The sequence below is a fragment of the Jaculus jaculus genome, chromosome 1 (genome assembly GCF_020740685.1).
Source record: "Jaculus jaculus isolate mJacJac1 chromosome 1, mJacJac1.mat.Y.cur, whole genome shotgun sequence".
NCBI lineage: Eukaryota > Metazoa > Chordata > Mammalia > Rodentia > Dipodidae > Jaculus > Jaculus jaculus.
In genome coordinates this window covers 194,032,070-194,044,765 of record NC_059102.1, presented here as the reverse complement: position 1 = coordinate 194,044,765, position 12,696 = coordinate 194,032,070, and the positions used below count along the sequence as shown (strand labels likewise).

General features: G+C 44.5%; 1 pseudogene; it reads right to left on the bottom strand.

Moving 5' to 3' along the window:
* Positions 1–372: 372 nt before the first annotated feature.
* Positions 373–1,330, bottom strand: LOC101609376 (annotated as a pseudogene).
* Positions 1,331–12,696: the final 11,366 nt, after the last annotated feature.

Here is a 12,696-nt window from a genome sequence, read left to right as displayed (position 1 = left end):
CAAATTTAACATTATCAAAGAAGGAATGCTTCTATACCGTTACAAAGACCACTTGAAAGAAATAACAATTAAAAAGCTAAGAAACTGTCTCAAAGGCATCATTTTTTAAATTCTTCCTCCACAGTAAGGTAATGTTATTAAATAATCCAATCTATTCACAAAATGTCTGTCTGCATCTGCTCTGGTGTCTTCTGTCATATCACTGCATATTTATGCATGACTGAGATAAAGGTTTTCTTAACATTGTTATTTCAATAACCTGAAGCTGTTCTGTTACCTCTGAGCTCTCATCCTCCTCCATTTATGCAGTGTAGCTCATGACAAGTAGGAAGAAGCTCAGGATCAGGCTCCTTCCACCATTACCCCTCTTCCTCAATTGCCTCCTGGACCATAATTTCCTCCACCATATGTTCTCTCTATGTTCCTGCTACCACAAATGTTTCCATTCTTTGTTGGACCATTGCTATAAGGTTGCTGGTTATAATTTCCAAAATCTTTGTAATTTCCACTTCCATAATTTCCTCACCCTGGTTGCCTCACCCAGGTCCTCCACCACCACATCCTCCTCTTTCTCGTCCATAACCAGGGCTACCTCCAAAATTGTCACCTCCAGGTCCACCTCCAAATCCATTGCAGCTGTCTCCAAATCCACATCCTCTTCTATATCCATCAGACCCTCCCCTAGAATTACTTCTTCATCCTGGTCCAAAATTTCCGTCACCACCACGACAGGAATCTCCAAAACCAAAGTTCCCTCCTCTTCCACTCCTAGAACTCTGGATTCCCTGCATTTCTTATCTTGATAATGTTTTTTCTTATTTCTTCATTATGACCATTGATGGTGTGATAGTTTTGCAATAAAATTTTATCTGCAGGATCATGGTCATCAAAGGTAACAAAGCCAAAGCCTCTTTTCTTCCCAGATTTCTTATCAGTAATTATTTCATTAGCATCAATTTTTCCTTATTCTTCAAAGTAATCTCTAATGTGATACTTCTCAGTGTCTTCTTTAATTCTATCAACAAATAGCTTCTTCACAGTCACATGGCTCCAGGTTTTCCAGACTCCTCTCTGGCTACCACATGCTTTGGTTCAAATGCTCTCCCATCAATCAAATGAGGCCTTGGGCCACGGCAGCATCGACCTCAGCCGTGGATGAGAACATTACAAAACAAGATTCTCTTGATCTTTTGCTTGCAGGATCCCTCATTACTGCACAGTCTGTGAGCTTTCCCCGTTGCTCACAGTAGTTTCTCACACTTTGTTCAGTGGTTTCAAAGCTTAAGCCACCAGTGACGAGTTTATGGAACTGTCCCTTTTCTCTCTCCATCGCAGATTCAGTCGCTTCAGCCCAATTTCCCCACAGCCATGAGAGAAAAAGTAAAACATCCATAATGTCAGAAGCTACAAGGATTTGTCTTGTTGTTCAGCTTTGGATATCAGGGATTAGTAAAGAGTTTTTCAGAAAGTCATCTAAACAATGACCAAGATTCATCAAGGAAAAATAGGTGGGGCATGCCTATAACCCCAGCATTTGGGAGTTGAAGGCAAAAGTATAAGTTCAAGGTCATCTGCAGCTACATTAAATGTTTGGGAACAAGAAGAAATTGAGCAACAAGAGGTCCAGATAGACTCTTACACAAAGTAATGCATATCCAGCCATGGTTAGCTCTTATTAGCACTTGTGAGGCTGAAGCAAGAGGGTTGTTGTGAGTTTGAGACCATTACCAGGTTATAGGTATGATACTGTCCACAGCGCCTTTACAACCACTAGCATAGATGTAAAAGCTTTTATTTTTTCTGCCCCAGTGTTCATAAAAGTCCTTTAGGATGTTGTAAGATGGAATATAAAAGAGAAGGAAGAGCCTGATGTGTGGAAAGGGTTAACCAGAAGAAGGACAATGGAGTGAGCTAAGTTTACTCTTAGAGACCCTTCATGTGACTAAACTTTGAAAGAAAGGGTGGAAGGACATTAAGGCAGAAGGAGTGGTAGAGGGAATAAAACTAGTGGTGGCAGGTTTTGTGGCAACTGTATGAATGATGGCACCTTGTTCAACTCTTCATAACTCAGTATCAGTTGTTCTCTCTCATGCACATTCAGTCACAAATGTGCTTAAATCCTGATCCATATGGTAATTTATGAGGGGAGAAGAGGGACTTTGCATTCATGACTGTGGTGGTTTGATTCTGGTGTTCTCCCATAAACTTAGGCTTTCTGAATGCTAGGTTCCCAGCTGATGGAAATGTGGGAATTCATGCCTCCTGGAAGGAGTGTATTGTTGGGGGTGGGCTTATGGACGTTATAGCCAGTTTCCAAATGCCACTGTTTGGCATACTCCCCTGTTGCTATTGCCCACCTTATGTTAGCCAGGGGGTGATGTCCACCCTCTGCTTATGCCATCTTTTTCACCTGCCATCATGGAGCTTCCTCAAGAGCCTGTAAGCCAAAATAAGCCTCATTTTCCCACAAGCTGCTCTTGGTTAAGTGATTTCTACCAGCAATGTGAACCTGACTGCAACAATTACCTAACAGCTGCTGTTTAGTTACTTGAATAATATTATGTTGATCAACATTTTGTCAGGGATGATGTAAGAAGACATTAAAGTAGAAGAAAAAGTAGTTGTAAAAGAAGGGGCTATATGGAAGGAGTATGGGGAGAAGCAAAAAGAAAATAACTGGAGAGGAATATGATCAAAATATAATTATGTACATGTTAGAAAATTGTCAATAAAATTATACTGTCAAAAAAAAAAAAAAGACCAAGAGGATTCTTCTTAAGTCTTAAAATCAAATTTGTATAACTAGGTATTGCATTGTAAGGAGCTTTTCTGGAATGGAAATAACTATGTTATGCCTTTTTTATTTGTACAATTCATAATTGTATTTTCAAAGCACGTACTGATTGACTTTAAAATTTGCAGTTGCCTCATGAGAAATCACACTTGAAGCCAGGCATGGTGGTACATGCATTTATTCCAGCACTGAGAAGGCAGAAGTAGAAGGAACCGTGAGAATTCAAGACCAGCCTGGGCTACAGTGAGTCCCTACCTCAAAAAAAAAAAAAAAAAAAAAAAAAGAGCATACCTAAATACTACTTCTCTTTCTTCTTGTTCCTTCTTAAAAGCCTAGGTGTTAGCTATCTCCCTTAGTTCTTCATGGGTGAAGGTGCCTTTGAAAAATCTTAAACTTCAACTATAGGGCTCATATATAGAGATTTTTGACTCTCAGTATTTCCTCTTCCTGTGGCTTTTTTTTTCTCACACAAGGTAGTTCAATGACCAGGAGACATTGATATTTTGGTCAGCTCTTGCTGCAATGCAACATTTTGTAACTCTTAGACTTCTTTGAGACCAAGGCAGGAAATGTCTAAAAGAACCTTTATAAACAACTGTGCAGATTTCAGAGTGCATGACTGAGAAGAGCTGGCTCCAGGGAGTTTAAGAAAGAATCAGTATGTAATTTTAACTAGCACCATAAATGAAAGAAAAACAAATTCAGTATCATTTCAACTACTTACAGAAAGAAAGGCATTAGACGAAATGGTAGAGAGCACAGGATGTGATTGGGAATATTCAGAACCTAAGTATTTCAAATTCTGACACACAAAGAAGAGAAGAATATGGAAAAATAGAGGCTTCAAGTGCATAGTATTTGGTTGCTTTCTGTCCCAGAACTTTCTCAGAAAAGTCTTACAGCACCTATACTTTAAGAATTAAAACACAAAGCCGGGTGTGGTGGCACACGCCTTTAATCCCAGCACTCGGGAGGCAGAGGTAGGAGGATTGCTGTGAGTTTGAGGCCACCCTGAAACTCCATAGTGAATTCCAGGTCAGCCTGGGCTAGAGTGAGACCCTACCTCAAAAAACAAAAAAAAAGAAAACAATAAAAACACAAAACCTGGGCTTGAGGGATGGCTCAGCAGTTAAATTCACTTGCTTGCAAAGCCTGATGACCTAGGTTCAATTCTCCAGTACCCAAGTAAAGCCAGATTCACAAAGTGATGCATGTGTCTGGAGTTCATTTGTAGTAGCAGGAGGCCCTGGCAACACCCATACCCCCTTCCTCTCTCTGCTTTTAAATATAAGTAAATACAAAAGTTAGGGTAAACAGTAGTGGGAGGGTGGCTGTGGCTAGAGATGAAGCTGAGTTTCTGCTGTACCTATGGGAAAACTACTGGTTGCCTGGCTGAATAAATATATTATGCCCACTAAATTGCCCTTTAAGCACTTATGTTCATGCCCATATACTAATACCCCTCTCACTTTTGGTTACAGAAGCTTCTCTTTTAATGTGGCCATGACCAGTGGAGTTACTCAAAACTCACCAAAACACTGAGAAGTAACAGTGGAGTGTTCAGAACTAAGTGAGATTTCTCTATCACTCCCTTTAAAGTTCAAGGACCATTGAGGAAGACGTGACAGAAAGAATGTAAGAGCCAAAGGAAGGGGAGGAGTGCTTACAGTGCTGTCATCCAGACACAAAGTGGCCTTGATACTCAGGACCTCACAGTGGGTGATATTATCTATACAAAACTTGTATAATAGGAGGGGAAAATGAAAACATCAAAATAGAAAAAAGTTTAGTTGGAAAAAAGATGATATTCATTGGAGGAGGGGAATATTTGGGAAGGGGAAAGAAAGGGTGGCAGGGAAGAAATTATGATCATGTTATATGTTATATTGTCTTTTTTCTTTTTCTAGTTTTTCAAGGTAGGGTCTTGCTTTAGCCCAGGCTGACATGAAATTCACTATGTACTCTTAGATGGCCCTGAACTCATGGCAATCCTCCTACCTCTGCCTCCTGAGTGCTGGGATTCAAGGTGTGTGTGATCATGCCCAGCTAATCATGTTATATTGTCTATGTGTATTGAGGTTGTCAATAAAAAAGCTTAAACATTTTTAAAAATAATTTTATTTATTTGGAAAGAGAAAGAGAAAGGGAGAGACAGAGAGAAGGAGAGAGAACTCCCAGCCACTATCAATGACTCCAGATGCAAGTACCACTGTGTATATCTGGCTTTACATGAGTACTGAAGAATCAAACTCATGTCATTAGGCTCTGCAGGCAAGCACCTTAACTGCTGAGCCATCTATCCAGCCCTGAAACATTTTTTTAAGTGTGTGGCATGTATAAGCTTGGTTAAATTTAGTTAAAGTTCCATTCATTTCAATATCAGCTCTGTGAAGATGGTGTTTTGTACTTCTTTGCTAATGCCCAGAGCAATGACTCGGGTTGGGGATGTAGGTACTTTGTTGAGTGCTTGTATAGGATGCACAATGTTCTGGATTCAATCTCTAGCATCAGAAAAGTAAAATAAATAAAATTTAAGAATAAAAACCGAGGGAGGTGGAGATGACACAGTGGTTACAGGTGCTTGTTTTCAAAGCCTGTGACCCTTATTCAATTCCTCCATTACCCACATAAAGCCAGATGCAAAAAGCAGCCCATGCATCTGGCATTTATTTGCTGTGCCCTCTCCAATAAGCAGAGTGAGTTCCAAGTCAGCCTGGGCTAGAGTGATACACTACCTCAAATAAACAAATAAATAATATAAAGTTATGACACATGATTTTAATCCCAGAATTTAGGAGGCCAAGATAGGAGCATCATTGTGAGTTCGAGGTCATCCTGACACTACAAAGTAAATTCCAAGTTAGGCTGGCCTAGATTCTACACTGAAACTTAGGATTCAATTTCACAACCTCATACAGTGGCATCTCAGGGTCCTAACAGTCCTTATGTAGAGCCTGACAAAGTCACGCATTGTCTGGTCTCAGTGGCTCTATGGAATTATGGTGTAAGTTCCAGCATCCCCTACATCCTACATCTTTCATGTTGGAAGGACTGGCACTACATGGATGAAGCAGTTAAGTTTTTCTGAGAGCTTGAGATGTTGCTCTGGCCTTTGTGTACCTTACAGACAGACTCTAGGAAATACTTTTTTCAGCAGTTGTTTTTGAGCATGGGCTCACTTCAGTAGCATTGTGAGTTTAGGTGGTGTGCTTTCAACTGAGTTTGTACTTTTACAAGATTAAGCCTTTCCCTCAGGGCACTTTTCTGTTATCCTTAAGTGCTACTTGCTTTAATCTCATAGCTGCTTCTGAGCCTGTTTTGTCTGTAACTTTAAACTTGTTCACCCTCTTTTTTTGCTAAGCTACACATTTTTTTTCCAAAATTTTCTGTTCTGATAGTTGCTTTCTCTTACTGTATAATAGATAGCTAAGTAAAATAATTTGAGAAATGGCTATATTATTCATTTTGAATCTCAGGTGATTTATATCATCAGAAATCCAAAAAATGTTCTTGTATCTGTTTTTTTTTCTAGAAAGACACAAACCTTATTAAGCATCCTAAGTCCCTGAGCAGTATTTAGAGTGGTTCATCAAAGGAAATGGTGAGTACACTGTGAAATGCAGGAGCTGTGGGATGATCAGATGATCAGTCTTTGTTTTTGGTTTTTCAAGGTAGGGTTTCACTCTAGTCCAGGCTGACCTGGACTTCACTATGTAGTCTCAGGGTGGCCTCGAACTCTTGGTGATCTGCCTACCACTGCCTCCTGAGTACTGGGATTAAAGACGTGCACCACTGTAGGAAAAAACCCCCGCAGGGGGCCCCCACGCTCTGCCCGGATAAGGCGACACCCCAAATCACTCACGAGAAGTGGTCTTGATGCAAACTGCAAGAGGATTTTATTCCAAGCGCGCTGGGGCCCACAGTCGTACACCTCACAGGGGTAGAGGACTGCAGAGCCCCGAATGCAGGAACAGGACAGTTTTTATAGGGTTTCTAACAAAGCCTGTGCCTTAGACCAATCATTTTCTAATATTAGGAGCCCCGCAGGGTGTTAGCCAGTCAGTTGGTGCCACCCCATAGTTTCTAAGCCAATTAGTTTATGACCTTGGTGGTCAGCATTTGTGCAGGTCCTTGGGTGGGGGTAGCAGAGTGTGGTATCAGCCTCCTATGACCTTGGTGGTCTGAGGCAGGCTGCTACAGCTTATGGTGCGAGCTACTAAGGCTAACAGTGTGGGCTATTAAGGCTTATAGTGTAAGGCTTATAGTGCAGGCTATTTACAGAAACCAAATAAGTGGTTCACTTCATTACTCATTTCCCATCCTTGAGGGCTATCTCATGCCCTTTTACCTAGTTTTATATTAGGAGTGGGCTCTGATATAATGAGAAGAGGGATTCTTTACTTGCTTCCAACAGAGAGTAAAGCCTGGAGTTTGAGGTATGCTGGGAGCCCGCTTAAGCTCCCCTTGGAGCGTGATAATATTTCTGGGCTTCTGAATTCTTGGGGCTTTCATTTCCCACTTTTTCTCTTGTTAATAGTTCTAATCCTAGAACTTGGAAGGACTAAATGTAATTTTTCTCTCTGCCCTGAAGGCCCTTATATTGTATTGTTGTCTAAGCATCATGATCTGGACCGCACTCACTTGTTTTGTAACAAAGTAAAAATCTTATTAAGTATGTAAGGCCCAACTGAAAGCATCAGGAGCAAAACCATTAAGGGTCCCATCAGGGTGGAAAGCAGAGTAGTCATCCAGGAGGACTTGTTAAACCATCCCTCAAACCATCCTTGGTCAGTTTCCCTCTCCCTTTGATGCTTTTTTTAGTCATATTCATCGATGACTACTTTCTCAGGATGGTAGTAAACCCGGGGGACAAGCTGGACCATAATACAGAAATTTGTGGATGGGTTAAAAACTGAAGTAGAAACACAGGGAGTCAGCCCAGTATCATATGCCCACCACCTGTTATACCCTGGCACTAGATATTGGTTGTCTGAAGTCTGACTATAGGTCAGAGTAACATTACAAAGATGTTGGTGGGATGGGGGGGCATTTTTTATATATGCCCGCCTTCCTGAGACCTCAGGGATAGTCAACTTGTTTTTGGTCCCCCATGAACACCGGCTATTATGTTCTTTAGTTATATTAAACTCTCCCATAGTTGCCATCCCCTCATAGTAGGGTGGTCCTGAGGATAAACAAAGCCAGCAGGCAGAGGTAATGTTGGGGTTGGTGGCGTTTATGGCGAGGAAGGCCCCTTGGATTAGGCTAAAGAGCCTCTGTCTTGTCCCGTGTGGGGCTTCCGAGAGTGGGCTAGTCAAAGGGGTTCTAGCAGTCGTTATGTGATGGGTCTTAGTTGCCACTGTGGGTGGGAGCTTGGGTGATGCCACTTTAGGGGGTCCCTGTTTTACTAGAACTTTATTAGGTCCTACTGGTCTTGGAGTGGGAGGCTCTATCTTAAGTTGTATAGTAAAGGTTAGACCCGTGTCCCATCCTGTCATATAAAACCTGAGTCCCCAAGTTTTTTCTTTTATCCAGTCTCTGGACTCTCGACCTTGGGGGGTGAAAGAGATGCTGAGAGGAACTGCTTTTTTCCCATATAATCCTTCCTGTACAATAATCAGGTCCCAGGAGGAAGCTGGGTGCCAGTAGGTATTACCTGTAGTTTCACAACCCCAGTGTTTACAGTAGAACTCTTTTGTCCCTCCACAACTTCGTTTAGAAGTTCGGGGGCAGACATAAAATGGGGTATGCTGCATCTTACGTTGGGCTGGCCCAGAGCTGCACCCCAGGTTGTCTGCCATATATTGACCTTGGGAGATGACCCCTTGTGTGAGTGCCTGCTTTGCCACATGAGAGTGGACTTCTCTAGAGACCTCCTCTGGGGTGAGCTCTGGGATATCCCAAAATTCTACCCCGGCTACCAGGGCACAGATGTCTGGGGTCAGGACAGGCCATCAAGTCCAGGGGGGCACTTCCCTAGTTGTAGTCTATATTATATCCCCCGTTTGAGAAAGCACTTGCCAAGTCAACTTTTGGGGGGCATGGGGATTGGAGGCATCACCTAGCTGGAGAAGGAGAAGCCATATGGCGAAGCCTGAGTTTAAGGGGATTGTCTGTCCTCTCGGCTTGCCATTCGGGGCCCGGTTGCGGAGCAGGCTTGACGTGAGATGCATGGATCCAGGCGGGTATTCCTTCAACTTTCACGGCCGTTGGAGTGGTCAGTAGGACGAGGTAGGGGCCCTTCCACCGAGTCTCAAGGTTTCCTGCACGGTGGCGTCTGACATAGACCGAATCTCCCACCTGGAAGAGATGTGAGACCTGTAAGTCTCCTTCTCCTGAGTAAGCCTCCCGGAGTCGCTTCCACGCTCGTTGTCTCACCCACTCGAGCGCCTTGAGCCTAGAGAACAGAGGCTGGGAAAGCGGCACATCAGTACTATGTATAGAGGTTATTTCTACCAGTGGAGGAGGCCCCCTGTATAGCAATTCATAGGGGGTCAGTCCAAATTGTCTAGGTGTGTTTCTGACCCTAAAGAGCACAAAGGGTAGGAGAGCTATCCAATCATTAGTGCCAGTCTCTGTGGTCAATTTGGTGAGGGTCTCTTTAATGGTTCTATTTATCCTTTCTATCTGTCCTGAGCTTTGGGGTCTGTATGCACAATGTAATTTCCAATCAATCCCCAATACTTTGGCCAGTCCCTGACTTACCTGGGCAACAAAGGCTGGACCGTTGTCTGATCCTATTACCTTGGGTATCCCAAATCTTGGGAAAATTTCTTCCAGTATTTTCTTAGCCATCACGGTTGAGGTTTCTTTCTTGGTAGGATAAGCCTCTACCCATCCTGAAAAAGTGTCTACAAAAACTAGTAAATACTTATTATCATACTTAGCTGGTTTTACCTCAGTGAAGTCCACTTCCCAGTGAGCACCTGGGCTGTCTCCCCTTAGCCTCTTCCCAGGAGGCATTCTTGAGGGATTAGCATTGACCATCTGGCAAGGTACACAATGCTTGACTACTAAGCCAGCTATCTCTGGCAACCTCAGAATATGGTAAGGAGACGTCTGCAGCAGTTTTTGTAGATGTTTGGCTCCCAGATGGGTTAGGCAGTGTATTTGTTGAACGTACTGTAGTCCCTTTGCTTGAGGTAGAATCTCTTTTCCCTCTGAGGTAAAACAGGCCCCCTCTGGAGTTTCAGAGAACTGGCCTAACTTTCTAACTTCTCGCCAGTCACCTGGGGTATATCGGTGTTTACTTTTTTGGTTCTTTGGCTTCTCAATTATGGGCAGAAGGTTGACCCCCTGGGCAGCCTGCTTGGCCACTTGGTCAGCCATCTGGTTTCCTTTTGAGATAAAATCTTTGGCTTTTTGGTGGCCAGGGCAATGCATAATGGCTAGTCTTTTGGGTAGATGTAAGGCTTCTAGCAAACTTAGAATTTCTTCTTTGTTTTTAATTTCTTTCCCTGCTGAGGTAAGTAGCCCTCTCTGTTTGTAGATGGCCCTGTGTACGTGTGCAGTAGCAAAAGTGTACCTGCTGTGCATGTAGATATTCACAGACTTTCCTTCAGCTAGTCGTAGGGCCTGTGTGAGGGCTATGAGCTCAGCCTTCTGTGCTGAAGTTCCTTCTGGCAGACTGTTGGCCCAGACTGTTTGTGTTCCATCTACTATCATCGCCCCAGCCATCCTCTTACCTTCTACAATGTAACTGCTTCCATCTGTGAACCAGGTTAATGTTCCTCCAGTCAGTGGGACATCTGTGAGATCCTTTCGGATCCCAGTTTCCTCAACCAGCAGTTGATGACAGTCATGAGTCACTGTCTCATCAGTTTCTTCAGGCAGAAGGGTAGCGGGGTTGAGGGTGGCAGGAGGGGCAAACGTTATCCTGTCGGTGAGGAGCAGGCTCTGGTAGTGAGTCATATGGGCGTTAGTCATCCATCGGTCTGGGGGCTGCCAGACAATGCTCTCCAGGGCATGGGGGGCAATGACAGTTATCCTCTGCCTTAGAGTTAGTTTATCAGCATCTTTGATCAACGTGGACATTGCCGCTATGGCTTTTAGACATATAGGCCATCCATTAGCCACGGGGTCAAGTTTCTTTGATAGGTAGGCAACGGGTCTTCTCCATGGCCCTAAGGATTGGGTTAGGACTCCCCGGGCTATCCCCTTATGCTCATCTACATAAAGGGTGAATGGTTTGGTCACATCAGGGAGGGCTAGGGCAGGCTCACTTAATAGTGCCTTCTTGATGGCATCAAATGCCCCCTGGTGTTCAGAGGTCCAAATGAATTTTCCTTTTTCTTTATTTAGTGGATGGGGGGGGGGGGCTGCTAGGGTTGCAAACCTTGCCCCTCCACCTTCAGAGTTACCCTGGGCTCGGGGAGGGGCTCCGAGCCCCATCCTCCCTAGTCTTCATCTTCTCCAAGGGTTAGGACCCTAGGTCTGGTGCTGTTCTTCTTAGGGCAGTCTCTTGCCCAGTGCCCTTTCTCCTTGCAACAGGTACATTGATCTCTATCAAGTTGGGTCCTGTTGCCCAGGTTCCCTATCTGCCTAGGGCCTGTCCTAAACTTTCGAATATTTCTCTCCCTTTTTCCTTTTTTTTCTACCACTGTGGCCAGGATCCTGGTCAGATTTTTCTCTTGTCGTCTATTGCGCCTATCCTCCCTTTTTTTTCTCTCTTTCTCATGTCTCTCTTTATGTTTTTCTCTCTTTCTTTCTTTCCTTTGCTCCTTTTCCTCTTCTGTCTCCCTTTTGTAATATACCTTTTCTGCCTCTTTTACTAAATCACACAGCTCAACTTCTTGTAATCCCTCCAATCACTGAAGTTTCCTTCTGATATCAGGAGCTGACTGTCCTATGAAAGCTAATTTTATTGAGCCTTTTTGAATCTCAGAGGTGGGGTCAAAGGGTGTGAACCTCCTAAATGCTTCCATGAGCCTCTCAAGAAACACTGAGGGAGACTCCGTTGGCCCCTGCATCACCTCTCTTACCTTGGCCAAATTGGTGGGCCTTCTGGAGGCACCTCGGAGACCCGCCACCAGAGCCTGGCAATAGATTTTTAAGCTCTCCCTACCTTCAGCCGTATTGTGGTCCCAAACAGGGCGAGTCAGAGGGAACCCCATGTCTATCTCATGCTGTAGCTGCATGGGCCGCCCGTCGGCCCCAGGGTCATTTTTTTCTGGCCTCTATTAAAATTTTCTGTCGTCCTCGGTTGTGAAGAGTGTCTGCAACAGCTGTTGGCAATCATCCCAGGTGGGCTGATGAGAAAACATAAGAGATTCCATCAGCCTCGTGAAGCGTTGGGGTTCCTCTGAAAAAAGGGGGATGGTTAGCTTTCCAGTTATAAAGATCTGCAGAGGAAAAAGGCCAATATTGGAGGGGTTGTAGTTGGCCCCCCAGCATGGGAGGACCTGCCTCGTGTAGTGGCAGTGTTACAATTCCATTTGCTCCCTCCAGGGTAGCATCTCTCTGGCTCCGCATCCTTGTGGCCGGCCCTCCCATTTCCAGGAGCTCGGGAGGGGCAGAGGAAGGAAGCCCGGGCAAGCCTGGAGGTGGAGGCTCAGGGAGGGAGGGGGGCGGAGGCATGGGAAGAGCGGAGGGCGGAACTTCGGGAGGGCAGAACTTTGGGAGGGGCCAGAGACCCTCCCTCAGCTCCGGGGACTAGGTAAGGGGGGGAGGGGCAGGCTGAGTCTCCGGCCAAGCCGGAGGCTCTTTGATCTCAGGATAAATGCGAGGGGGAGGTCTGGCTCCCTCAGGAGAGGGTTTTTTTTTGCATTCTCAAGAGTCAGGACTTTGGAGCTTGAGTTCCTGGGTTTATTCAGCCACGGCCTGACCCACGGCAGGGGGTTGTCCACCAAATCCTTCCAGGTGAGGATATAAGCCTCTTGGTTGGGACAGGAGCCTGGTCCATT